Here is a 27936-nt window from a genome sequence, read left to right on the forward strand (position 1 = left end):
AAGTATTGTTTATGGATCTGCCAGGAAATCATACATCCAATCCTTGAATACTATACATCATCAAGGCATACGACTAGCTTTGGGAGCTTATAGAACATCATCAATTCAAAGTCTATATGTAGAAGCTAATGAACCTTCCTTGGAAAACAGACGATTAAAGTTGGCCTTACAATATGCAATTAAATTAAAAACAAATAAAGGAAACCCAGTAGTGCTGCAACGACGCGTCGACGTCATCGATTACGTTGACTATAAAAATACGTCGACATGCGTAAAATTTGTCGACGCATCGCTGTTTACATTCATTTCGCGTAATGGCGGCTTCTGCTCCTGGCAGTGTTATCCATACATTGATTTGTTTGTGTGCGCCACAAAATCAACAATGGTCGCACAGGCTTCATTTATTGTTGTGCGCGCTCGGTGGTGCCTCACTTGTGCACGTGCGCTCTCTCTCTTTCTCTGCGTGAAGCCCCTAGACAGCGCCTCTCATACATGACACTGAATGAAAGAATTAAAAGTTGGCTGTGTTTTGTACTTGCATTTTCACGTAAACGTCAGATGTTACTGGCAGAGAAGACGACTGATTCGAGTTTATCATGAAAGGTTAGCAGTGTTTTCCCACACACACAGGTTCTCTATGTGCGTGAGCTCACTCTCTCCTACGCCCGCGCATGCCTTCTGTAGTAACTCTGTGTAATGGCAATTTTTTAATTTGCGCCGAATTGTGAGTTGTCATGCCACCGGGTTGAAGGTTGCTGCTGCCAGCCCTTATTCAGCCCCACTCGCGCAATTTGCCGGCTTTAAAAATGTTAGCGCAACACGCACCGGTTGCTTTTCAAAGCGCTCGCCTGTGAACACGAGTTTAGATTCAGATGCGTCTGTATTTGTATGGCAAGCGAAAAGGGTCATATTTACGTAATAAATGAATCGCGTTTACATCCGAACGCCGTCGTGATACCAAACGCTCCGTAAAAAACGCGCGAAAATCGGCAACAACGCCGTTATTTACAGCGTTTTATAATCCAATCAATGACGCCATTTGTCTTGCCATTTACGCCGTAAATAACGGTGTTATCTTCTGTCAAAGACGGCATAAAAAGCGGCGTTTGCTAGTGGTATAATGAGCCCCTCCCATCAATTTCCACAGCCAGTAGGTTTGAACCGTTCTTACCCAATCAATGATGAACTGAGTCAGGCCAGAGCAATTCATACTGATCATTCATGATGAAATAAGTGTTTAAAGATTACATGCATGCGCAGCAAATCCTAAATGGGCAGCAAATTATAGTTTTTTCTCTAACGTTACTAAGATTAAATAATATATTACTATAGTAGCTTAAGGAAAATACTGCATCTCTGTATCATGTTAAAATAGGAGCGGTAATAGCACACCAACCTCATTTAAGGTGTCCCAATAATTAAGTAAATACCTCGACATTAAGTAAGTAAGTTTTTATAAATATTTCACAGCTTTGAGTAAACATGAAATCCCACCTGGTGTAACAGAGCCCAGATCAACTGTATAAGTCGATTAGTCATGAACCGTCTCAGTTAGCCTGGTGGTTAGAGCATTCGGTTCAAATGTCGAAGCTGCTGCGGTTCAAGTCCAGTATGGAGCGGATTTAAATTCTTATAATTTTGTTTTGTTTATCAACATCGCTTATTTTTTAATGAGACTGTCAATAAAAAGGAACGCATAGAATAAGAGATTTTTAATGTTCATGCAATTTAGCACATTTCGTAAATAGTCTATAAGTGATATTTCAAAAATATTTTGTGCAAAAGTGACAACAGTGCAAATTGTATTAAAAACAGACTAGAGAGCAGACGTTTCAATCCATGGTTTCTTCAGTGCTCATCATGAAGTATGCGGACAATTCCTACTGGACTTAACTAACTTTTTGTTCTACCCGAGTCATTTTTGTTCATTTTGAGTGCATTGTACTTGAAAAGTAATTTAGGCAAATTCAATAGGCAAAGCATATTTTATGTGTTTATATTTATGTTTATATTTATGCATATTTAAAACCACCGAAATTACGGGAATGCCCACACCTCCTCTGACTTTCTTGGACGAACGGCCAGCGGGTGTGCATGTTTCTAATAATTTGATCGACTGCTGTTCCGTTTAGGCTATACTATCCACCGCCATATGCTGGTTCAAGACGATTGTAAGATTTTTGGAATGAAATGCTTTTGTTGGTATTGCTTTTTTATGCATCTCAAACGCCATAGTAAGCCATGTGGAGAGCGAGAGAGAGAGAAAGAAAGATGGAGAGAGCGCAAGAGAGCTGTGTTTACATGTATAATAATATAATGAGACAGAACAAATATTAGTAGGCTATATTCGTATATGAATTATCTGCAATAATATATAAAGAACCCATTTGAAATATCAACATGTATTTATTTATTTGCTGGATTGTATCAGCACTAATCAGCATTCAGCACTAAGCGAAAATTTATGGAAATTTAAACATGCGGTCCAGCAAAACTAAATATATTCAGTTTACGTGTAGGCCTATATGTATGCTAATATTTTGACTATTATGTGCACTTGTAACCCCTTGTCTCAAATTAGTGTATTTAATAACTAATTTAAGTATTAGGAAATTAGATCTGGGCTAGTATCAGAAGCTCTACGGAGCCTGAAATAGTAAAAGGTTAGCAGAAAACAGACAACACAAAACAGGTAAATTTGAAAATTTATTATAAAGTGTATCATAAAAAATAAATTAATTATTTACATTCCCTGCCTACCTAAGTCGGCTTCCTGAGTGCACAGTGCACAATAAACTCAAAATAAAATATAGCTGCAAGCAGCAATGGCGGGCCCTCGCACATTTTTTTACCGCTACACGGTGCGTCCGAGAAAACGATGCACGGTGGGCAAGGGCATCAAGTGGGTAAATATCAGTGGGCTATTTAATGTTGATATTGACCCATTTGGGGACTGTAGGTAAAAGAAACCCCACATTTTAGAAAAACGGGAGCGCTAGTGAGCGACTTAAGAGACACGCCTATATCTGACCTTTTAGTACACACTTAAAAGCCGACAACTCTGATGTGTGTGCCGACTTTTAGGTTAATCTAAGCACGCCAAGAGCCCTAAATATGCCTGAAATAAAAGTAAGGTTTGGGGCGTTGCCATGGGAACAGCGTTTGAGATATAAAAAATCCCTTCGCAATTTTTCATCTACAATGTTTTGGCATCATGTTGACCACTTCTGGAGTCAATCGCATGAATATCCTAGAAGGAGTATTTAAAAGAACATCGGCGTCAACTGAAAGGCTTAAATATGCCTTTAAAATAAAAGTAAAGTTTGACGCGTTGCCATGGGAACAGCGTTTGAGATGTCCAAAATTCCTTCGCAATTTAGCGTCTACAATGTCTCAGCATCATGTGGACCACTTCTGGTGTGAATCACATTATTTCCCTAGAAGGAGTATTTAAAAGAACATTGCATGCAACTGTCAGGATTAAATAAGCCTTTAAAATAAAAGTAAAATTTGACGCGTTGCCATGGCAACAGCGTTCGAGATATCAAAAATCCCTTCGCAATTTATCATCTACAATGTCTCAGCATCATGATGACCACTTTTGGTGTCAATCGCATGAAAATCCTAGAAGGAGTATTTAAAAGAACATCGGATGGAACTGTCAAAAAAATCCACCTTTGTGACTGACAGACTTCCTGGCGCCTGGTGGTGGCGCTATACCCGAGACTCACAATAGGCACATCGTTGCGATCGGAATCTTCAGGCGAACAAAGACCCCGCTTGGCATCACAATAAGAATTTTTTTGCCTTAGATATTAGACACTTCCTGTTTCTCTGAATTCGCCACAACTTTGTCGACTCGCCACGGCAGCACCGTTCAAGATATCAAAAATCCCTTTGCAATTAAGCAAGTACAATGTCTCGACATCATGTTTACCACGTTTGGTGTCAATCCCATGAATCCTCTAGGAGGAGTATTTAAAAGTTCACCACATGCATTTTTGAAACAATACAAAATAGCCGACTTCCTGTTGGGCGGAGCTAAAATGTTTGAGTGCGAAAGTTGGTCGGGTCGATGAGATCTATATGCGTACCAACTCTCGTACATGTGCGTACATATTTGCTCGATCTGTGCCCCAATGTTTGTTTTTGCATTACAGGGGGCGCTACAGAGCTCCCTTGCCACGCCCATATTCCAGCCTTTGCATGAGCCTAGTGGCACGTGACTTTGACATCTTTGCCAAATTTCCGTTGTTTTCGAGCATGCTAAGGCACCCAAAGTGCACGCCAAGAGCTTAAATATGCCTGAGAATGAAAGTAAAGTTTGACGTGTTGCCATGGGAACAGCGTTCGAGATATCAAAAATCCCTTCGCAATTTATCATCTACAATGTCTCAGCATCGTGTTGACCGCTTTTGGTGTCAATCGCATGAAAATCCTAGGAGGAGTATTTAAAAGTTCACCATTTGCAACGGTCAAGAAATCCACCTTTTGTGACTGCCACACTTCCTGGTGCCTGTTGGTGGCGCTATACCCGAGACTCAAAATAGGCACATCAATGCGATCGGAATCCTTGGCCGAACATACACACTGCGTTTCATCCCAATAAGACATTTTTTGCTTTAGATATTAGACACTTCCTGTTTCATTGAATTCGCCATAAATTTGTCGCCTCGTCATGGCAACACCGTTTGAGATATCAAAAATCCCTTCGCAATTTAGCAAGTCCAATGTCTCAGCATCATGTTCACCACGTTTGGTGTCAATCGTATGAATTCCCTAGGAGAAGTATTTAAAAGTTCATGACTGACACACTTCCTGGCGCCTGGTGGTGGCGCTATACCCGGGAGTCACAATAGGCACATCGATGCGATCGGAATCTTCAGACGAACAAACACCCCGCATGGCGTCACAATAAGACATTTTTTACCTTAGATATTAAACACTTCCTGTTTCTCTGATTTCGCCACAACTTTGTCGCCTCGCCATGGCAGAACCGTTCGAGATATCAAAAATCCCTTCGCAATTTAGCAAGTACAATGTCTCGACATCATGATCACCACATTTGGTGTCATTCGCATGAATCCCCTAGGAGGAGTATTTAAAAGTTCACCGCATGCATTTTTTAAACAATCCAAAATAGCCGACTTCCTGTTGGGCGGAGCTTAAATGTTAGAGGGTGAAAGTTGTTCGGGTAGATGAGTTCTATATGCGTACCAACTCCCGTACATGTGGGTACATGTTTGTCCGATCTGTGCACCAATGTTTTCTGTTGCATTACAGGGGGCGCTACAGAGCCCCTTTGCCACTCCCGTGTTCCAGCCTTTGCCCGTTCGCAATGACAGATGACTCTGACGTCTGTGCCAAATTTCAAGAGTTTTCGAGTATGTTAAGGCACCCAAAGTGCCCAAAACTGTTAAAAAAAAAATAATAATAATAATAAAAAAATAAAAAATATAGCTGCAAGCAGCAATGGCGGGCCCTCGCACGTTTTTTTACCGCTACACGGTGCGTCCGAGAAAACGATGCACGGTGGGCAAGGGCATCAAGTGGGTAAATATCAGTGGGCTATTTAATGTTGTTACTGAGCCATTTGGGGACTGTAGGTAAAAGAAACCCCACATTTTAGACAAACAGGGGCGCTAGTGAGCCACTTAAGAGACACGCCTATGTCTGACCTGTTTGTGCACACTTAAAAGCCGACAACTCTGATGTGTGTGCCAACTTTAAGGTTAATCTAAGCATGCCAAAGACTTAAATATGCCTGAAATAAAAGTAAAGTTTGCGGCGTTGCCATGGGAACAGCGTTTGAGATATCAAAAATCCCTTCGCAATTTATCATCTACAATGTCTCGGCATCATGTTGACCACTTCTGGTGTTAATCGCATGAATATCCTAGAAGGAGTATTTAAAGGAACATCGGCGTCAACTGAAAGGCTTAAATATACCTTTAAAATGAAAGTAAACTTTGACGCGTTGCCATGGGAACAGCGTTTGAGATATCAAAAATCCCTTCGCAATTTATCATCTACTATGCCTCAGCATCATGTTGACCACTTTTGGTGTTAATCGCATGAATATTCTAGAAGGAGTATTTAAAGGAACATCGGCATCAACTGAAAGGCTTAAAAATGCCTTTAAAATGAAAGTAAAGTTTGACGCGTTGCCATGGGAACAGCGTTTGAGATATCAAAAATCCCTTCGCAATTTATCATCTACAATCTCTCAGCTTCATGTTGACCACTTTTGGTGTCAATTGCATGATTTTTCTAGAAGAAGTATTTAAAAGAACATAGCATGGAACGTCAAAAAAAATCCAGCTTTGTGACTGACGCACTTCCTGGCGCCTGGTGGTGGCGCTATACCCGGGAGTCACAATAGGCACATCGATGCGATCGGAATCTTCAGACGAACAAACACCCCGCATGGCATCACAATAAGATATTTTTTGCCTTAGATATTAGACACTTCCTGTTTCTCTGAATTCGCCATAAATTCGTCACCTCGCCATGGCAGAACCGTTCGAGATATCAAAAATCCCTTCGCAATTTAGCAAGTACAATGTCTCGGCATCATGATCACCACGTTTGGTGTCAATCCCATGAATCCACTAGGAGGAGTATTTAAAAGTTCAACGCATGCATTTTTTAAACAATCCAAAATAGCCGACTTCCTGTTGGGCGGAGCTTAAATGTTAGAGGGCGAAAGTTGTTCGGGTCGATGAGATCTATATGCGTACCAACTCTCGTACATGTGCGCACATTTTTGCCCGATCTGTGCATCAATGTTTTTTTTTGCATTACAGGGGGCGCTACAGAGCCCCCGTGCCACGCCCGTGTTCCAGCCTTTGGATTTCTGCGATGACGGACGACTCTGACGTCTGTGCCAATTTTCAAGAGTTTTCGAGTATGTTAAGGCCCCCAAAAAGTCCAAAAGTGTTAAAAAAAAAAAAAAAAAAAAAAAAAAATAAAAATAAAAATAATAATCCGAGCAAAAACAATAGGGCTTCGCACCTACGGTGCAGGCCATTCTGGCCTGCTCCTCGGTGCTCGAGCCCTAATAAATATAGCTTCAAGCAGCAATGGCGGGCCCTCGCACGTTTTTTTACCGCTACACGGTGCGTCCGAGAAAACGATGCACGGTGGGCACGTGCATCAAGTGGGTAAATATCAGTGGGCTATTTAATGTTGTTACTGAGCCATTTGGGGACTGTAGGTAAAAGAAACCCCACATTTTAGACAAACGGGGGCGCTAGTGAGCCACTTAAGAGACACGCCTATGTGTGACTTGATTGTGCACACTTAACAGCCGACAACTCTGATGTGTGTGCCGACTTTTAGGTTAATCTAAGCAGGCCAAGAGTCCTAAATATGCCTGAAATAAATGTAAAGTTTGGGGCGTTGCCATGGGAACAGCGTTCGAGATATCAAAAATCCCTTCGTAATTTATCATCTACAATGTCTCGGCATCATGTTGACCACTTCTGGTGTCAATCTCATGAATATTCTAGAAGGAGTATTTAAAAGAACATCAGCGTCAACTTAAAGGCTTAAATAAGCCTTTAAAATGAAAGTAAAGTTTGACGCGTTGCCATGGGAACAGCGTTTGAGATATCAAAAATCCCTTCGCAATTTATAATCTACAATGTCTCGGCATCATGTTGACCACTTCTGGTGTCAATCTCATGAATATTCTAGAAGGAGTATTTAAAAGAACATCAGCGTCAACTGAAAGGCTTAAATATGCCTTCAAAATGAAAGTAAAATCTGACGCGTTGCCATGGGAACAGCGTTTGGGATATCAAAAATCCCTTCGCAATTTATCATCTACAATGTCTCAGCATTATGTTGACCACTTCTGGAGTCAATCACATTATTTCCTCAGGAGGAGTATTTAAAAATTTACCGCATGCAGCTGTAAGGTTTAAATATGCCTTAAAAATGAAAGTAAAGTTTGACAGGTTGTCATGGGAACAGCGTTTGAAATATCAAGAATCCCTTTGCAATTTATCATCTACAATATCTCGGCTTCATGTTGACCACTTTTGGTGTCAATTGCATGATTATTCTAGAAGGAGTATATAAAAGTTCACTGCATGCAACTGTAAGGCTTAAATATGCCTTTAAAATGAAAGTAAAGTTTGACACGTTGCCATGGGAATAGCGTTCGAGATATCAAAAATCCCTTCGCAATTTATCATCTACAATGTCTCGCCATCATGTTGACCACTTCTGGTGTTAATCGCATGAATATCCTAGAAGGAGTATATTAAAGGAACATCGGCGTCAACTAAAAGGCTTAAATATGCCTTTAAAATGAAAGTAAAGTTTGACGCGTTGCCATGGGAACAGCGTTTGAGATATCAAAAATCCCTTTGCAATTTATCATCTACAATGTCTCGGCATCATGTTGACCACTTTTGGTGTCAATTGCATGAATATCCTAGGAGTATTTAAAGGAACATCGGCGTCAACTAAAAGGCTTAAATATGCCTTTAAAATGAAAGTAAAGTTTGACGCGTTGCCATGGGAACAGCGTTTGAGATATCAAAAATCCCTTCGCAATTTATCATCTACAATCTCTCGGCTTCACGTTCACCACTTTTGGTGTCAATTGCATGATTTTTCTAGAAGGAGTATTTAAAAGAACATAGCATGGAATTGTCAAAAAAATCCAGCTTTGTGACTGACACACTTCCTGGCGCCTGGTGGTGGCGCTATACCTGGGAGTCACAATAGGCACATCGATGCGCTCGGAATCTTCAAACGAACAAACACCCCCCCGTGTCATTACAATAAGACATTTTTTGCCTTAGATATTAGACACTTCCTGTTTCTCTAAATTCGCCATAAATTCGTCGCCTCGCCATGGCAGAACCGTTCGAGATATCAAAAATCCCTTCGCAATTTAGCAAGTACAATGTCTCGACATCATGATCACCACGTTTGGTGTCAATCCCATGAATCCACTAGGAGGAGTATTTAAAAGTTCAACGAATGCATTTTTTAAACAATCCAAAATAGCCGACTTCCTGTTGGGCGGAGCTTAAATGTTAGAGGGCGAAAGTTGTTCGGGTCGATGAGATCTATATGCGTACCAACTCTCGTACATGTGCGTAAATTTTTGCCCGATCTGTGCATCAATGTTTTTTTTTGCATTACAGGGGGCGCTATAGAGCCCCCGTGCCACGCCCGTGTTCCAGCCTTTGGATTTCTGCGATGACGGACGACTCTGACATCTGTGCCAATTTTCAAGAGTTTTCGAGTATGTTAAGGCCCCCAAAAAGTCCAAAAGTGTTAAAAAAAAAAAAAAAAAAAAAAATAATAATAATAATAATCCGAGCAAAAACAATAGGGCTTCGCACCTACGGTGCAGGCCATTCTGGCCTGCTCCTCGGTGCTCGGGCCCTAATAATCCGAGCAAAAACAATAGGGCTTCGCACCTTTCGGTGCAGGCCATTCTGGCCTGCTCCTCGGTGCTCGAGCCCTAAATATAGCTGCAAGCAGCAATGGCGGGCCCTCGCACGTTTTTTTACCGCTACACGGTGCGTCCGAGAAAACAATGCATGGTGGGCAAGGGCATCAAGTGGGTAAATATCAGTGGGCTATTTAATGTTGTTACTGACCCATTTGGGGACTGTAGGTAAAAGAAACCCCACATTTTAGACAAACGGGGGCACTAGTGAGCCACTTAGGAGACACGCCTATGTCTCACCTTTTTGTGCACACTTAACAGCCGACAACTCTGATGTGTGTGCCAATTTTTAGGTTAATCTAAGCACGTCAAGAGCCTTAAATATGCCAGAAATAAAAGTAAAGTTTGCGGCATTGCTATGGGAACAGCATTCAAGATATCAAAAATCCCTTCGCAATTTATCATCTACAATGTCTCGGCATCATGTTGACCACTTTTGGTGTCAATTGCATGATTATTCTAGAAGGAGTATATAAAAGTTCACTGCATGCAACTGTAAGGCTTAAATATGCCTTAAAAATGAAAGTAAAGTTTGACACGTTGCCATGGGACCAGCGTTTGAGATATCAAAAATCCCTTCACAATTTATCATCTACAATGTCTCGGCATCATGTAGACCACTTCTGGTGTTAATCGCATGAATATCCTAGAAGGAGTATTTAAAAGAACATCGGCGTCAACTGAAAGACTTAAATATGCCTTTAAAATGAAAGTAAACTTTGACGCGTTGCCATGGGAACAGCGTTTGAGATATCAAAAATCCCTTTGCAATTTATCATCTACAATCTCTCGGCTTCATGTTGACCACTTTTGGTGTCAATTGCATGATTTTTCTAGAAGGAGTATTTAAAAGAACATAGCATGGAACTGTCAAAAAAAATCCAGCTTTGTGACTGACACACTTCCTGGCGCCTGGTGGTGGCGCTATACCCGGGAGTCACAATAGGCACATCGATGCGATCGGAATCTTCAGACGAACAAACACCCCGCGTGTCATCACAATAAGACATTTTTTGCCTTTGATATTAGACACTTCCTGTTTCTCTGATGTCGCCATAAATTTGTCGCCTCGCCATGGCAGAACCGATTGAGATATCAAAAATCCCTTCGCAATTTAGCAAGTACAATGTCTCGGCATCATGATCACCACGTTTGGTGTCATTTACATGAATCCCCTAGGAGGAGTATTTAAAAGTTCATCGCATGCATTTTTTAAACAATCCAAAATAGCCGACTTCCTGTTGGGCGGAGCTTAAATGTTAGAGGGCGAAAGTTGTTCGGGTCGATGAGATCTATAAATGTCCCAATTCTCGTACATGTGCGTACATGTTTGCCCGATCTGTGCATCAATGTTTGTTTTTGCATTACAGGGGGCGCTACAGAGCCCCCCTGCCACGCCCGAGTTCCAGCCTTTGCCAGGTCCTAAAGGCCGACGACTCTGACGTCTGTGCCAAATTCCAAGAGTTTTCGAGTATGTTAAGGCACCCAAAATGCCCCAAAATGTAAAAAAAAAAGAAAAAAAAGAAAAAAGAAAAATAAATATAGCTGCAAGCAGCAATGGCGGGCCCTCGCACGTTTTTTTTACCGCTACACGGTGCGTCCGAGAAATCGATGCACGGTGGGCAAGGGCATCAAGTGGGTAAATATCAGTGGGCTATTTAATGTTGTTACTGAGCCATTTGGGGACTGTAGGTAGAAGAAACCCACATTTTAGACAAACGGGGGCGCTAGTGAGCCACTTAAGAGACACGCCTATGTGTGACCTGTTTGTGCACACTTAACAGCCGACAACTCTGATGTGTGTGCCGACTTTTCGGTTAATCTAAGCAGGCCAAGAGCCCTAAATATGCCTGAAATAAATGTAAAGTTTGGGGCGTTGCCATGGGAACAGCTTTCGAGATATCAAAAATCCCTTCGCAATTTATCATCTACAATGTCTCGGCATCATGTTGACCACTTCTGGAGTCAATCGCATGAATATTCTAGAAGGAGTATTTAAAAGAACATCGGCGTCAACTAAAAGGCTTAAATATGCCTTTAAAATGAAAGTAAAGTTTGACGCGTTGCCATCGGAACAGCGTTTGAGATATCAAAAATCCCTTCGCAATTTGTCATCTACAATCTCTCGGCTTCATGTTGACCACTTTTGGTGTCAATTGCATGCTTTTTCTAGAAGGAGTATTTAAAAGAACATAGCATGGAACTGTACAAAAAAATCCAGCTTTGTGACTGACGCACTTCCTGGCGCCTGGTGGTGGCGCTATACCCGGGAGTCACAATAGGCACATTGATGCGATCGGAATCCTCAGACGAACAAACACCCCGCATGGCATCACAATAAGAAAATTTTTGCCTTAGATATTAGACACTTCCTGTTTCTCTGAATTTGCCATAAATTCGTCACCTCGCCATGGCAGAACCATTCGAGATATCAAAAATCCCTTCGCAATTTAGCAAGTACAATGTCTCAGCAACATGATCACCACGTTTGGTGTCAATCCCATGAATCCACTAGGAGGAGTATTTAAAAGTTCAACGCATGCATTTTTTAAACAATCCAAAATAGCCGACTTCCTGTTGGGCGGAGCTTAAATGTTAGAGGGCGAAAGTTGTTCGGGTCGATGAGATCTATATGCGTACCAACTCTCGTACATGTGCGCACATTTTTGCCCGATCTGTGCATCAATGTTTTTTTTTGCATTACAGGGGGCGCTATAGAGCCCCCGTGCCACGCCCGTGTTCCAGCCTTTGGATTTCTGCGATGACGAGCGACTCTGACGTCTGTGCCAATTTTCAAGAGTTTTCGAGTATGTTAAGGCTCCCAAAAAGTCCAAAAGTGTTAAAAAAAAAAAAAAAAAAAAAAAAAAAAAAAAAAAAATATAGCTGCAAGCAGCAATGGCGGGCCCTCGCACGTTTTTTTACCGCTACACGGTGCGTCCGAGAAAACGATGCACGGTGGGCAAGGGCATCAAGTGGGTAAATATCAGTGGGCTATTTAATGTTGTTAGTGAGCCATTTGGGGACTGTAGGTAAAAGAAACCCCACATTTTAGACAAACGGGGGCGCTAGTGAGCCACTTAAGAGACACGCCTATGTGTGACCTGTTTGTGCACACTTAACAGCCGACAACTCTGATGTGTGTGCCGACTTTTAGGTTAATCTAAGCATGCCAGGAGTCCTTAATATGCCTGAAATAAATGTAAGTTTGGGCCGTTGCCATGGGAACAGCGTTCGAGATATCAAAAATCCCTTCGCAATTTATCATCTGCAATGTCTCAGCATCATGTTGACCACTTTTGGTGTCAATCGCATGAATATCCTAGAAGGAGTATTTAAAAGAACATCGGATGGAACTGTCAAAAAAATCCACCTTTGTGACTGACAGACTTCCTGGCGCCTGGTGGTGGCGCTATACCCGAGACTCACAATAGGCACATTGTTGTGATCGGAATCTTCAGGCGAACAAACACCCCGCTTGGCATCACAATAAGAATTTTTTTGCCTTAGATATTAGACAATTCCTGTTTCTCTGAATTCGCCACAACTTTGTCGACTCGCCACGGCAGCACCGTTCGAGATATCAAAAATCCCTTCGCAATTTAGCAAGTATAATGTCTCGACATCACGTTCACCACGTTTGGTGTCAATCCCATGAATCCTCTAGGAGGAGTATTTAAAAGTTCACCACATGCATTTTTGAAACAATACAAAATAGCCGACTTCCTGTTGGGCGGAGCTAAAAATTTTGACTGCGAAAGTTGTTTGGGTCGATGAGATCTATATGCGTACCAACTCTCGTACATGTGCGTACATGTTTGCTCGATCTGTGCCCCAATGTTTGTTTTTGCATTACAGGGGGCGCTACAGAGCTCCCTTGCCACGCCCATATTCCAGCCTTTGCATGAGCCTAGTGGCACGTGACTTTGACATCTGTGCCAAATTTCTGTCGTTTTCGAGCATGTTAAGGCACCCAAATTGCACGCCAAGACCTTAAATATGCCTGAGAATGAAAGTAAAGTTTGACGTGTTGCCATGGGAACAGCGTTCGAGATATCAAAAATCCCTTCGCAATTTATCATCTACAATGTCTCAGCATCATGTTCACCACATTTGGTGTCAATCGTATGAATTCCCTAGGAGAAGTATTTAAAAGTTCATGACTGACACACTTCCTGGCGCCTGGTGGTGGCGCTATATCCGGGAGTCACAACAGGCACAACTATGCGATCGGAATCTTCAGACGAACAAACCCTCCGCATGGCATCACAATAAGATATTTTTTACCTTAGATATTAAACACTTCCTGTTTCTCTGAATTCGCCATAAATTCGTCGCCTCGCCATGGCAGAACCGTTCGAGATATCAAAAATCCCTTCGCAATTTAACAAGTACAATGTCTCGGCATCATGATCACCACGTTTGGTGTCAATCCCATGAATCCACTAGGAGGAGTATTTAAAAGTTCAACAAATGCATTTTTCAAACAATCCAAAATAGCGGACTTCCTGTTGGGCGGAGCTTAAATGTTAGAGGGCGAAAGTTGTTCGGGTCGATGAGATCTATATGTGTACCAACTCTCATACATGTGCGTACATTTTTGCCCGATCTGTGCATCAATGTTTTTTCTTGCATTACAGGGGGCGCTATAGAGCCCCCGTGCCACGCCCGTGTTCCAGCCTTTGGATTTCTGCGATGACGAGCGACTCTGACGTCTGTGCCAAATTTCAAGAGTTTTCGAGTATGTTAAGGCTCCCAAAAAGTCCAAAAGTGTTAAAAAAATAAAATAAAATATAGCTGCAAGCAGCAATGGCGGGCCCTCGCACGTTTTTTTACCGCTACACAATGCGTCCGAGAAAACGATGCACGGTGGGAAAGGGCATCTAGTGGGTAAATATCAGTGGACTATTTAATGTTGTTACTGAGCTATTTGGGGACTGTAGCTAAAAGAAACCCCACATTTTAGACAAGCGGGGGCACTAGTGAGCCACTTAAGAGACACGCCTTTATCTGACCTTTCAGTGCACACTTAACAGCCGACAAATCTGATGTGTGTGCCAAATTTGAAGTCAATCTAAGCACACCAAGAGCCTTTAATATGCCTGAAATAAAAGAAAACTTTGACGCGTTGCCATGGGAACAGCGTTTGAGATATCAAAAATCCCTTCGCAATTTATCATCTACTATGCCTCAGCATCATATTGACCACTTTGGTGTCAATCGCATGAATATATTAGAAGGAGTATTTAAAGGAACATCGGCGTCAACTGAAAGGCTTAATATGCCTTTAAAATGAAAGTAAACTTTGACACGTTGCCATGGGAACAGCGTTTGAGATATCAAAAATCCCTTCACAATTTATCATCTACTATGCCTCAGCATCATGTTGACCACTTTTGGTGTCAATCGCATGAATATATTAGAAGGAGTATTTAAAGGAACATCGGCGTCAACTGAAAGGCTTAAATGTGCCTTTAAAATGAAAGTAAACTTTGACGCGTTGCCATGGGAACAGCGTTTGAGATATCAAAAATCCCTTCGCAATTTATCATCTACAATGTCTCTGCATCATGGTGACCACTTTTGGTGTCAATTGCATGATCATTCTAGAAGGAGTATTTAAAGGAACATCGGCGTCAACTGAAAAGCTTAAATATGCCTTTAAAATGAAAGTAAACTTTGACGCGTTGCCATGGGAACAGCGTTTGAGATATCAAAAATCCCTTCGCAATTTATCATCTACAATGTCTCGGCATCATGTTGACCACTTTTGGTGTCAATCGCATGAATATCCTAGAAGGAGTATTTAAAGGAACATCGGCGTCAACTGAAAGGCTTAAAAATGCCTTTAAAATGAAAGTAAAGTTTGACGCGTTGCCATGGGAACAGCGTTTGAGATATCAAAAATCCCTTCGCAATTTATCATCTACAATCTCTCGGCTTCATGTTCACCACTTTTGGTGTCAATTGCATGATTTTTCTAGAAGGAGTATTTAAAAGAACATAACATGGAACTGTCAAAAAAAGTCCAACTTTGTGACTGACACACTTCCTGGCGCCTGGTGGTGGCGCTATATCCGGGAGTCACAATAGGCACATCGATGGGATCGGAATCTTCAGACGAACAAACACCCCGCTTGGCATCACAATAAGATATTTTTTGCCTTAGAAATTAGACACTTCCTGTTTCTCTAAATTCGCCATAAATTCGTCGCCTCGCCATGGCAAAACCGTTCTAGATATCAAAAATCCCTTCGCAATTTAGCAAGTACAATGTCTCGACATCATGATCACCACGTTTGGTGTCAATCCCATGAATCCACTAGGAGGAGTATTTAAAAGTTCAACGAATGCATTTTTTAAACAATCCAAAATAGCCGACTTCCTGTTGGGCGGAGCTTAAATGTTAGAGGGCGAAAGTTGTTCGGGTCGATGAGATCTATATGCGTACCAACTCTCTTACATGTGCGTACATTTTTGCCCGATCTGTGCATCAATGTTTTTTTTTGCATTACAGGGGGCGCTATAGAGCCCCCGTGCCACGCCCGTGTTCCAGCCTTTGGATTTCTGCGATGACGGACGACTCTGACGTCTGTGCCAATTTTCAAGAGTTTTCGAGTATGTTAAGGCACCCAAAAAGTCCAAAAGTGTTAAAAAAAATAAAAAAAAAAAAAAAAATAATAATAAAAATAATAATCCGAGCAAAAACAATAGGGCTTCGCACCTACGGTGCAGGCCATTCTGGCCTGCTCCTCGGTGCTCGGGCCCTAAATATAGCTGCAAGCAGCAATGGCGGGCCCTCGCACGTTTTTTTACCGCTACACGGTGCGTCCGAGAAAACGATGCACGGTGGGCAAGGGCATCAAGTGGGTAAATATCAGTGGGCTATTTAATGTTGTTACTGAGCCATTTGGGGACTGTAGGTAAAAGAAACCCCACATTTTAGACAAACAGGGGCGCTAGTGAGCCACTTAAGAGACACGCCTATGTCTGACCTGTTTGTGCACACTTAAAAGCCGACAACTCTGATGTGTGTGCCAACTTTAAGGTTAATCTAAGCATGCCAAAGACTTAAATATGCCTGAAATAAAAGTAAAGTTTGCGGCGTTGCCATGGGAACAGCGTTTGAGATATCAAAAATCCCTTCGCAATTTATCATCTACAATGTCTCGGCATCATGTTGACCACTTCTGGTGTTAATCGCATGAATATCCTAGAAGGAGTATTTAAAGGAACATCGGCGTCAACTGAAAGGCTTAAATATACCTTTAAAATGAAAGTAAACTTTGACGCGTTGCCATGGGAACAGCGTTTGAGATATCAAAAATCCCTTCGCAATTTATCATCTACAATATCTCGGCTTCATGTTGACCACTTTTGGTGTCAATTGCATGATTATTCTAGAAGGAGTATATAAAAGTTCACTGCATGCAACTGTAAGGCTTAAATATGCCTTTAAAATGAAAGTAAAGTTTGACACGTTGCCATGGGAACAGCGTTTGAGATATCAAAAATCCCTTCGCAATTTATCATCTACTATGCCTCAGCATCATGTTGACCACTTTTGGTGTTAATCGCATGAATATTCTAGAAGGAGTATTTAAAGGAACATCGGCATCAACTGAAAGGCTTAAAAATGCCTTTAAAATGAAAGTAAAGTTTGACGCGTTGCCATGGGAACAGCGTTTGAGATATCAAAAATCCCTTCGCAATTTATCATCTACAATCTCTCAGCTTCATGTTGACCACTTTTGGTGTCAATTGCATGATTTTTCTAGAAGGAGTATTTAAAAGAACATAGCATGGAACGTCAAAAAAAATCCAGCTTTGTGACTGACGCACTTCCTGGCGCCTGGTGGTGGCGCTATACCCGGGAGTCACAATAGGCACATCGATGCGATCGGAATCTTCAGACGAACAAACACCCCGCATGGCATCACAATAAGATATTTTTTGCCTTAGATATTAGACACTTCCTGTTTCTCTGAATTCGCCATAAATTCGTCACCTCGCCATGGCAGAACCGTTCGAGATATCAAAAATCCCTTCGCAATTTAGCAAGTACAATGTCTCGGCATCATGATCACCACGTTTGGTGTCAATCCCATGAATCCACTAGGAGGAGTATTTAAAAGTTCAACGCATGCATTTTTTAAACAATCCAAAATAGCCGACTTCCTGTTGGGCGGAGCTTAAATATTAGAGGGCGAAAGTTGTTCGGGTCGATGAGATCTATATGCGTACCAACTCTCGTACATGTGCGCACATTTTTTGCCCGATCTGTGCATCAATGTTTTTTTTTGCATTACAGGGGGCGCTACAGAGCCCCCGTGCCACGCCCGTGTTCCAGCCTTTGGATTTCTGCGATGACGGACGACTCTGACGTCTGTGCCAATTTTCAAGAGTTTTCGAGTATGTTAAGGCCCCCAAAAAGTCCAAAAGTGTTAAAAAAAATAAAAAAAAAAATAAAAAAAAAAATAAAAATAATAATCCGAGCAAAAACAATAGGGCTTCGCACCTACGGTGCAGGCCATTCTGGCCTGCTCCTCGGTGCTCGAGCCCTAAAAAAAAAAATAAAAAAATAATTAAAACTGCAAGCAGTGATGGAAGGGCCCTCGCACGCATGTGCACCGCCACTCTATGGCCTTAGTAAAGCAATGAACCAGGGGGATTGAAATTTCAGTGGGTAAATATAGGCGGATATTCAAAGGAACTTTGAAGTGCCACACCTCCTTTGTGCAGCAGGTGGCGCTATGATTGTATTTGATTGTTGTAACATTGATGTGTTGAGGCCAGGACCCTTGTCAAACGTATGATGTCTGTGACAGGTCGGACATTGCATGCCTGAGTTACAACAGCTTTCTCATGGAGAAACATCACTCTTTGCGAGGCCGCCACGGACACGCCCTTCAACGAAAAGTCAAGATCTTCGCAATTTATCATCGCAAAGGGCTTAAGATCAGTCTCACCTGATATGATAATGATTTGATTAAATCTCTGAGAACAGTGAATCACAGCGTAAAACAAGGCATTTCCTGCTACCTCTAGGTGGCGCTAAGACTGAAGCTGAATATTGGCATTGAAATGTGTTCAGGCCAAGACTCCTATCAAACATGTGAAGTGTGGGGCAGATTGGACATTGTATGCCTTAGTTATAACAACTTCCGGTTTCATGGCAAAAACGCTGAACTTTGTCAGGCCGCCACGGACACACCTTCCAACGAAAAGTCAAAAGCTCCGCAATTTAACATCGCAAAGGCCTTTAGATGAGATTGACCAGATATGATGACGATCTGAAAAAAATAAAAAAAAAAAAAAAAAAAAAAAAAATATAGCTGCAAGCAGCAATGGCGGGCCCTCGCACGTTTTTTTACCGCTACACGGTGCGTCCGAGAAAACGATGCACGGTGGGCAAGGGCATCAAGTGGGTAAATATCAGTGGGCTATTTAATGTTGTTAGTGAGCCATTTGGGGACTGTAGGTAAAAGAAACCCCACATTTTAGACAAACGGGGGCGCTAGTGAGCCACTTAAGAGACACGCCTATGTGTGACCTGTTTGTGCACACTTAACAGCCGACAACTCTGATGTGTGTGCCGACTTTTAGGTTAATCTAAGCATGCCAGGAGTCCTTAATATGCCTGAAATAAATGTAAGTTTGGGCCGTTGCCATGGGAACAGCGTTCGAGATATCAAAAATCCCTTCGCAATTTATCATCTGCAATGTCTCAGCATCATGTTGACCACTTTTGGTGTCAATCGCATGAATATCCTAGAAGGAGTATTTAAAAGAACATCGGATGGAACTGTCAAAAAAATCCACCTTTGTGACTGACAGACTTCCTGGCGCCTGGTGGTGGCGCTATACCCGAGACTCACAATAGGCACATTGTTGTGATCGGAATCTTCAGGCGAACAAACACCCCGCTTGGCATCACAATAAGAATTTTTTTGCCTTAGATATTAGACAATTCCTGTTTCTCTGAATTCGCCACAACTTTGTCGACTCGCCACGGCAGCACCGTTCGAGATATCAAAAATCCCTTCGCAATTTAGCAAGTATAATGTCTCGACATCACGTTCACCACGTTTGGTGTCAATCCCATGAATCCTCTAGGAGGAGTATTTAAAAGTTCACCACATGCATTTTTGAAACAATACAAAATAGCCGACTTCCTGTTGGGCGGAGCTAAAAATTTTGACTGCGAAAGTTGTTTGGGTCGATGAGATCTATATGCGTACCAACTCTCGTACATGTGCGTACATGTTTGCTCGATCTGTGCCCCAATGTTTGTTTTTGCATTACAGGGGGCGCTACAGAGCTCCCTTGCCACGCCCATATTCCAGCCTTTGCATGAGCCTAGTGGCACGTGACTTTGACATCTGTGCCAAATTTCTGTCGTTTTCGAGCATGTTAAGGCACCCAAATTGCACGCCAAGACCTTAAATATGCCTGAGAATGAAAGTAAAGTTTGACGTGTTGCCATGGGAACAGCGTTCGAGATATCAAAAATCCCTTCGCAATTTATCATCTACAATGTCTCAGCATCATGTTCACCACATTTGGTGTCAATCGTATGAATTCCCTAGGAGAAGTATTTAAAAGTTCATGACTGACACACTTCCTGGCGCCTGGTGGTGGCGCTATATCCGGGAGTCACAACAGGCACAACTATGCGATCGGAATCTTCAGACGAACAAACCCTCCGCATGGCATCACAATAAGATATTTTTTGCCTTAGATATTAGACACTTCCTGTTTCTCTGAATTCGCCATAAATTCGTCACCTCGCCATGGCAGAACCGTTCGAGATATCAAAAATCCCTTCGCAATTTAGCAAGTACAATGTCTCGGCATCATGATCACCACGTTTGGTGTCAATCCCATGAATCCACTAGGAGGAGTATTTAAAAGTTCAACGCATGCATTTTTTAAACAATCCAAAATAGCCGACTTCCTGTTGGGCGGAGCTTAAATATTAGAGGGCGAAAGTTGTTCGGGTCGATGAGATCTATATGCGTACCAACTCTCGTACATGTGCGCACATTTTTTGCCCGATCTGTGCATCAATGTTTTTTTTTGCATTACAGGGGGCGCTACAGAGCCCCCGTGCCACGCCCGTGTTCCAGCCTTTGGATTTCTGCGATGACGGACGACTCTGACGTCTGTGCCAATTTTCAAGAGTTTTCGAGTATGTTAAGGCCCCCAAAAAGTCCAAAAGTGTTAAAAAAAATAAAAAAAAAAATAAAAAAAAAAATAAAAATAATAATCCGAGCAAAAACAATAGGGCTTCGCACCTACGGTGCAGGCCATTCTGGCCTGCTCCTCGGTGCTCGAGCCCTAAAAAAAAAAATAAAAAAATAATTAAAACTGCAAGCAGTGATGGAAGGGCCCTCGCACGCATGTGCACCGCCACTCTATGGCCTTAGTAAAGCAATGAACCAGGGGGATTGAAATTTCAGTGGGTAAATATAGGCGGATATTCAAAGGAACTTTGAAGTGCCACACCTCCTTTGTGCAGCAGGTGGCGCTATGATTGTATTTGATTGTTGTAACATTGATGTGTTGAGGCCAGGACCCTTGTCAAACGTATGATGTCTGTGACAGGTCGGACATTGCATGCCTGAGTTACAACAGCTTTCTCATGGAGAAACATCACTCTTTGCGAGGCCGCCACGGACACGCCCTTCAACGAAAAGTCAAGATCTTCGCAATTTATCATCGCAAAGGGCTTAAGATCAGTCTCACCTGATATGATAATGATTTGATTAAATCTCTGAGAACAGTGAATCACAGCGTAAAACAAGGCATTTCCTGCTACCTCTAGGTGGCGCTAAGACTGAAGCTGAATATTGGCATTGAAATGTGTTCAGGCCAAGACTCCTATCAAACATGTGAAGTGTGGGGCAGATTGGACATTGTATGCCTTAGTTATAACAACTTCCGGTTTCATGGCAAAAACGCTGAACTTTGTCAGGCCGCCACGGACACACCTTCCAACGAAAAGTCAAAAGCTCCGCAATTTAACATCGCAAAGGCCTTTAGATGAGATTGACCAGATATGATGACGATCTGACAAAATCTCTAGGAGGAGTTCGTTAAAGTACGAAGCCTGGAAATGACAAAATTTGCACAGAAATCACAGCAAAAATTCAAAATGGCTGACTTCCTGTGAGGTTTAGAGCTTCACTCCAAGAGACTTTTTTGTAGGTCTTGGGGTGATATATGACCCTACCAAATTTCGTATCTGTAGGATTTTCGTAGCGGCGGGGCTGTTCTCTTGAAATTTTGCAGGTGGCGCTATCGAGCCATTTTTACACGCCCACTTCTGACGCCTATACTACATGTAAATTTTCGCCACTTCGGACGCGTGTGCAAATTTTCATGAGTTTTCGAGTATGTTTAGCCCCTCAAAAATGCGATCCATTTCGGAGAAGAAGAATAAGAATAATAATAATAATTAAAGCTGCAAGCAGCGATGGAAGGGCCCTCGCACGCATGTGCACCGCCACCCTATGGCCTTAGTAAAGCATTGAACCAGGGGGATATGAATTAAAGTGGGTAAATATAGGTGGATATTCAAAGGAAAATTGATGTGCCACAATGCCTGTGTGCAGTAGGTGGCGCTATGACTGAACCTGATTATTGTTAAATTGACGTGTTCAGGCCGGGACCCTTAACAAACGTGTGAAGTCTGGGGCAGATCGAACAATGTATGCCTGAATTACAACAGCTTCCTGTTTCATGAAGAAACATCACACTTTGCCAGGCTGCCACGGACACGCCCTCCAACGAAAAGTCAAGATCTTCACAATTTATCATCGCAAAGGGCTTAAGATCAGTCTGAGCAAATATGATGATGATTTTATTAAATCTCTAAGAGCAGTAAATCACAACGCAAAACATGGCATTTCCTGCTACCTCTAGGTGGCGCTATAACTGAAGCTGAATATTGGCATTGAAATGTGTTTAGGTCAAGACTCTTATCAAACATGTGAAGTGTGTGGCAGATTGGACATTGAATGCCTGAGTTAGAACCACTTCCTGTTTCATGGCGAAAACGCTGAAATTTGTCAGGCCGCCACGGACACACCCTCCAAAGAAAAGTCAAAAGCTCCGCAATTTAACATCGCAAAGGCCTTTAGATGAGATTGACCAAATATGATGACGATCTGATAAAATCTCTAGGAGGAGTTCGTTAAAGTACGAAGCCTGGAAATGACAAAATTTGCACAGAAATCACAGCAAAAATTCAAAATGGCCGACTTCCTGTGGGGTTTAGAGCTCAGCTCCAAGAGACTTTTTTGTAGGTCTTGGGGTGATAGATGATCCTACCAAATTTCGTATCTGTACGTTTTTCGTAGTGGGGGGGCTGTTCTTTTGAAATTTTGCAGGTGGCGCTATCGAGCCATTTTTACACACCCACTTCTGACGCCTATACTACATGTAAATTTTCGCCACTTCTGACGCGTGTGCAAATTTTCATGAGTTTTCGGGTATGTTTAGCCCCTCAAAAATGCGATTCATTTCGGAGAAGAAGAATAAGAATAATAATAATAATAATAAACGGAGCAAAAACAATAGGGTCCTCACACCCTGGTGTGCTCGGGCCCTAAATATAGCTGCAAGCAGCAATGGCGGGCCCTCGCACGTTTTTTTACCGCTACACGGTGCGTCCGAGAAAACGATGCACGGTGGGCAAGGGCATCAAGTGGGTAAATATCAGTGGGCTATTTAATGTTGTTACTGAGCCATTTGGGGACTGTAGCTAAAAGAAACCCCACATTTTAGACAAACGGGGGAACTAGTGAGCCACTTAAGAGACACGCCTTTATCTGACCTTTTTGTGCACACTTAACAGCCGACAACTCTGATGTGTGTGCCAACTTTAAGGTTAATCTAAGCACGTCAAGAGCCTTAAATATGCCTGAAATAAAAGTAAAGTTTGCAGCGTTGCCATGGGAACAGCGTTTGAGATATCAAAAATCCCTTGGCAATTTATCATCTACAATGTCTCTGCATCATGTTGACAACTTCTGGAGTCAACCGCATGAATATCCTAGAAGGAGTATTTAAAAGAACATCGCATGCAACTATCAGGTTTAAATAAGCCTTAAAATGAAAGTAAAATTTGAGGCGTTGCCATGGGAACAGCGTTCGAGATATCAAAAATCCCTTTGCATTTTATCATCTACAATGTCTCGGCATCATGGTGACCACTTTTGGTGTCAATTGCATGATTATTCTAGAAGGAGTATTTAAAGGAACATTGGCGTCAACTGAAAGGCTGAAATATGCCTTTAAAATGAAAGTAAAATTTGACGCGTTGCCATGGGAACAGCGTTTGAGATCTCAAAAATCCCTTCGCAATTTATCATCTACAATCTCTCGGCATCATGTTGACCACTTCTGGTGTGAATCACATTATTTCCCTAGAAGGAGTATTTAAAAGAACATCGCATGCAACTGTCAGGATTAAATAAGCCTTTAAAATAAAAGTAAAATTTGACGCGTTGCCATGGCAACAGCGTTCGAGATATCAAAAATCCCTTCGCAATTTATCATCTGCAATGTCTCAGCATCATGTTGACCACTTTTGGTGTCAATCGCATGAATATCCTAGAAGGAGTATTTAAAAGAACATCGGATGGAACTGTCAAAAAATCCACCTTTGTGACTGACAGACTTCCTGGCGCCTGGTGGTGGCGCTATACCCGAGACTCACAATAGACACATCGTTGCGATCGTAATCTTCAGACGAACAAACACCCCGCTTGGCATCACAATAAGAATTTTTTTGCCTTAGATATTAGACACTTCCTGTTTCTCTGAATTCGCCACAACTTTGTCGACTCGCCACGGCAGCACCGTTCGAGATATCAAAAATCCCTTCGCAATTTAGCAAGTACAATGTCTCGACATCACGTTCACTACGTTTGGTGTCAATCCCATGAATCCTCTAGGAGGAGTATTTAAAAGTTCACCACATGCATTTTTGAAACAATACAAAATAGCCGACTTCCTGTTGGGCGGAGCTAAAATGTTTGAGTGCGAAAGTTGGTTGGGTCGATGAGATCTATATGAGTACCAACTCTCGTACATGTGCGTACATGTTTGCTCGATCTGTGCCCCAATGTTTGTTTTTGCATTACAGGGGGCGCTACAGAGCTCCCTTGCCACGGCCATATTCCAGCCTTAGCATGAGCCTAGTGGCACGTGACTTTGACATCTGTGCCAAATTTCCGTTGTTTTCGAGCATGTTAAGGCACCCAAAGTGCACGCCAAGAGCTTAAATATGCCTGAAAATGAAAGTAAAGTTTGACGTGTTGCCATGGGAACGCCGTTCGAGATATCAAAAATCCCTTCGCAATTTATCATCTACAATGTCTCAGCATCGTGTTGACAGCTTTTGGTGTCAATCGCATGAAAATCCTAGGAGGAGTATTTAAAAGTTCACCATATGCAACGGTCAAGAAATCCACCTTTTGTGACTGCCACACTTCCTGGTGCCTGTTGGTGGCGCTATACCCGAGACTCAAAATAGGCACATCGATGCGATCGGAATCCTTGGCCGAACATACACACTGCGTTTCATCCCAATAAGACATTTTTTGCTTTAGATATTAGACACTTCCTGTTTCATTGAATTCGCCATAAATTTGTCGCCTCGTCATGGCAACACCGTTTGAGATATCAAAAATCCCTTTGCAATTTAGCAAGTCCAATGTCTCAGCATCATGTTCACCACGTTTGGTGTCAATCGTATGAATTCCCTAGGAGAAGTATTTAAAAGTTCATGACTGACACACTACCTGGCGCCTGGTGGTGGCGCTATACCCGGGAGTCACAATATGCACATCGATGCGATCGGAATCTTCAGACGAACAAACACCCCGCATGGCATCACAATAAGACATTTTTTACCTTAGATATTAAACACTTCCTGTTTCTCTGATTTCGCCAAAACTTTGTCGCCTCGCCATGGCAGAACCGTTCGAGATATCAAAAATCCCTTCGCAATTTAGCAAGTACAATGTCTCGACATCATGATCACCACATTTGGTGTCATTCGCATGAATCCCCTAGGAGGAGTATTTAAAAGTTCACCGCATGCATTTTTTAAACAATCCAAAATAGCCGACTTCCTGTTGGGCGGAGCTTAAATGTTAGAGGGTGAAAGTTGTTCGGGACGATGAGATCTATATGCGTACCAACTCCCGTACATGTGGGTACATGTTTGTCTGATCTGTGCACCAATGTTTTTTTTTGCATTACAGGGGGCGCTACAGAGCCCCTTTGCCACGCCCGTGTTCCAGCCTTTGCCCGTTCGCAATGACAGACGACTCTGACGTCTGTGCCAAATTTCAAGAGTTTTCGAGTATGTTAAGGCACCCAAAGTGCCCAAAACTGTTAAAAAAAAAAAAAATAAATAAAAAAAAAAAAATTATAATCCGAGCAAAAACAATAGGGCTTCGCACCTACGGTGCAGGCCATTCTGGCCTGCTCCTCGGTGCTCGGGCCCTAATAATAAACGGAGCAAAAACAATAGGGTCCTCACACCCTGGTGTGCTCGGGCCCTAATAATCCGAGCAAAAACAATAGGGCTTCGCACCTACGGTGCAGGCCATTCTGGCCTGCTCCTCGGTGCTCGGGCCCTAATAATAATCCGAGCAAAAACAATAGGTCTTCGCACCTACGGTGCAGGCCATTCTGGCCTGCTCCTCGGTGCTCGGGCCCTAATAAATCCGAGCAAAAACAATAGGCCTTCGCACCTTTCGGTGCAGGCCATTCTGGCCTGCTCCTCGGTGCTCGGGCCCTAATAATAAAAATAATAATCCGAGCAAAAACAATAGGGGTTCGCACCTACGGTGCAGGCCATTCTGGCCTGCTCCTCGGTGCTCGGGCCCTAATAATAATTCTAGCAAAACCAATAGGGCTTCGCACCTTTCGGTGCAGGCCATTCTGGCCTGCTCCTCGGTGCTCGAGCCCTAATAACTCAAATGAAGAATGAGTCCATTAGGGCTGTCACTTTTGAGAAAAATCAAATTCGAACGGATTTCGAATATCATGAAATGCATTCGAATATATTCGAATATCTACGTGCACGCCCATAACCTCCCCCCCCCCCCCCGGTGCGCAAATCAAACAAAAACACTGAATGGAGACTCACTCACAAATTTATTAACATTGAAAGTCATAAACAGTACTTTCAGGATTATTATGTTTTCTTATAAAGTTTGAAACATCAGGTTTTCAACTTGTATGAATATAAACTTATATGAAGTGCCACTATGCATAGCCTACAACTTTTGGCTACATGACAGTCACAAACAAACAAACAACTTAACAACTGAAACTAAAGCAGGAGTAAGGCATATAACCTAGCCTAATTCATTGCTTAATATTGTTTGCAAGAAACACCAATCTATCAACTTGATCTGGATCAAGTGCTGCTCTCTTTTTATTTACGATGTTCCCCGCGGTGGAGAACACACGTTCGGAGCGCACAGACGTGCCTGGCACACACAGGTATTTGCGCGCCAGAGTTGAGAGAAGTGGGTATTTGTTGCAGCCTGTGTCTCTCCACCAATGCAGCGTGTTGCTGTCTGCGGGGAGAGGAGGTTCAGTCATGTAGCTTGTAAGCTCCTGGATACCAGAGCCGTTACTGCGTGTGGCCGAGTCGATCGATTTATACATGTCCAAAAACAAGCTTCCCTTTGCACCTAAAGCCGGAGCCACGTCTTTCCTCTCTTGCGCACATTCGCCGTCGGTATCACTTTCAGTTTCCTTCAGCTCCTGAGATAAGCTTTCTATTACGAGGTGTTTCTGTCCAGGCGAAAGGTGAACCAAGCGGCTGAACCGGGGATCCAGAAGGGCCGCTTTATTGAGAAGCATCCATTCTGTGTTGTTTTCACTGTAGCGTGGTTTTAAATTGTCGACCATCCTCACTAATAATGGAAAAATAAAAAAATAAATTATTTAATTATTATTATTGTTGTTTTAGTTAGCTCGTGTTAGTAGCTGTCATGTTCTATATGTTATAACTTATAACCTGAGGTAAAATTAAATAAAAGAAGACACCTACCTTTCATTTCTTTGATAGCTCTCTGTGTTGCGTCAGGAGCGGTCAGCTGAGAGAGCATAACATGTTGTAGAGGGAGGACGGCGGATGCTGTAGGATAGGCATCAGTGGAGAGGGCCTGAGTTGCAATTTTGAATGGTTTCAGTGTGTCTTTTATTTGTTCAACCAAAGACCACTCCGAAGTGCTGAGTTCCAAGTGGGACATTTTCTTTTCAAAAATGACCGCGGCCACGGCTGCTTGCTGTTCGGAGGCACGACAGATCATGTCATACGTCGTGTTCCATCTCGTGACGCAGTCATTTATCAGTCTCTCCTTTTTTAGTCCAAAAAGCTCCTGCTTTGCCTCCAACAGGCAGCAGTCAGCAGGAGACTTTCCAAAATG

At 42.5% G+C, this 27936-nt stretch overlaps 1 protein-coding gene across 1 annotated transcript in view; it reads left to right on the forward strand.

The window, feature by feature from the left end:
• LOC135734550 (uncharacterized) overlaps positions 1-27936 on the forward strand; it is a 318539-nt gene that overhangs the window by 23129 nt on the left and 267474 nt on the right. The window lies entirely within an intron of this gene.

Source organism: Paramisgurnus dabryanus, chromosome 1 (genome assembly GCF_030506205.2).
Source record: "Paramisgurnus dabryanus chromosome 1, PD_genome_1.1, whole genome shotgun sequence".
Classification (NCBI taxonomy): Eukaryota; Metazoa; Chordata; class Actinopteri; order Cypriniformes; family Cobitidae; genus Paramisgurnus; species Paramisgurnus dabryanus.